This window comes from Parus major, chromosome 15 (genome assembly GCF_001522545.3).
Source record: "Parus major isolate Abel chromosome 15, Parus_major1.1, whole genome shotgun sequence".
Lineage (NCBI taxonomy): Eukaryota > Metazoa > Chordata > Aves > Passeriformes > Paridae > Parus > Parus major.
In genome coordinates, this window is record NC_031784.1 from 3,395,259 (window position 1) to 3,397,416 (window position 2,158).

The window sequence follows — 2,158 nt, forward strand, 5'->3', positions numbered from 1 at the left end:
AATGGGGTGCAGATGGCTGCCAGGGCTTCTCTTGTGATTTGTAGGACGTCGCATCTGCTCCACTGCTCACTCCTTGCTATCAGCCGAAATCCTCTGTGCTGCAGGGGCCAGATCCTGCTCTCCCCTGAGGACCCCGCTCCAGCCTGCAGATGGAAGCGCCTCCAGGCACATCACATCCTTCTCCTCCTGTGGATATTGGGGGGCTTGTCGGCCCCCGGGAAAACCTGAGTGCTTTAAATACGGCTGTATGCACAAACCTGCCTCTGGAGCCCTGGAGCGAACAAAAGAGCTGTGGGAAGTGGCTGCAGCCTGTGAATGGATGTCAAGGAATAACACACGGATCTGCGCCACGGCAAAATCAAGCATCGTCCCTTCTTATCTGCGAAAGAGCCTGTGTTTTACATGAAAAAAGCCTTTCTAATTAATAGGCCAGCCCCTCATGAGCTCGATAAAAAATGGAGTCAAAAGGATTTGATTAACCCCTGCTCTGTGCCGGGCGCCTGCTCTGCCTGAGGCTCGGCCCCAGCCCAGCCCTGCCCGGAGCCGATAAGAGCTCCGTGTCCCGGGGATCCCGGCAGCATCCCCGAAACCCCGAGCCCGAGCATTCAAGGAGCTCATCTGGGAGTGTCCAGCCCCAGGCACAGCCACCTCAGAGGGTCAGGATGCTCCAGAGCCCGCCCCGTGCCCGTTCCTTATGAATATCCTTTGCTCCCGCCAGTATTTTTTTCTGTGATCAGACACATTTGACTAAACTAATACATATGTATACACTCCAGGACGTTCCCATCCAAACCAATGTAAATTACCTCTGACCAATACATTTTCCCAGGAAATCAATGCATTTTAACACTGGATAATATTTATGAAATTGAATTTTTTTTATTGAAGCTAATGCAATTCCCTTCTGTTTTATGCATTTTTATTAAACTAATGCATTTTAAATTAAACTGTTGTATATTAACTACAATGGCTGTGGGTACTTACAGTAAAGTAATATATGTTTACTGAAATCAATACATATTCCAAACCTGGGAATTTCCAGTTAACAAGGCTATATCAAATATAACAAATGCATGTAGCTACTTAATTTGATGCTTATATACACTGGCTACTGTATTTGTTTATTGGTAATTATTATTTTAAAGGGGGAAAGCATATTAAAGTTAGAAACAGAGATTCCTGTGCTGCTGGCAGCTGCAGTTGGGAGCTGCCAGAGGTGACCACCCCATCCCTGATGCTCCAATTGGGGATTTGTGGGAGTGACCCACATGCCCTGGTGTTGGTTGGTGGCTGAAATTCATCTCCTCTGCCACAGCTGGCTTCTGTCACATCCCTGCACCTCAGTTCCCATTCTGTGAGGTTTTGGGGACATCCTTCCCTTGCCCACCACACTCCCCCTCAGCTCCTTTCTGCTGGCAGCATCCTCAGGAGCTCTTGGAGGGTTTTACCCCCCTCCCCTTGGTGTTCAGAAGGTTTCCACGTGTAACAGCTTATTCTGGACAGATTTGATGCCGCAGCTTTGCCTGATTCGGCTCCGTTTTCCCTTGGAAAGTTCTAGCACCGTGGTTATGGCCGGGAGGATTTGCCTAGCTCAGGAATTTGGGGAAGAGCTTCCAGCTGCCAAACAGAGCCAGGGAGTGGCTGGCCCGAGGATGGGGGTGAGGAACAGGCAATTCCTGAGCTCCGGCCCGTCCCGAGGCTGTGCCCTGCACCGAGAGCAGGATGCGGCCCCGGGAGGAGCGGCTGTCCCGGCCTCCCGAGCCTCAGCATGGACAGGGAAAGCCATAAATAGCAGCGTTATCCGCCATGAGCACTCCAGCGGCTCAGCCGGGGCTGAGATAATTTGGGCGAAGCAATAAAGGAGAAAAATTAATTAAAGAGCATGTGCTAATTGCAGGGGAAATGCGCGTGCAATAAGTAGCCGAGGCAGAAAGCGGCCCGGGCACCCTCCCCGCACATCCCGGGGCTCAGCCAGGGCTGGGGCCGGGCACAGCCAAGGGGGGGCTGTCACCTCCCCGAGCTGCCTCAACCTGCACTCCTGTGCCCCCCTTGTCCCTTTGCGTCCCCCCACCGTGACCGGTGGTGTTCTCCCGTGTCCCCTCAGTGTCCTTCAGTGTCCCCCAGTGTCCCCCAATGTCCCCCCAGTGTCCCCCAGTGT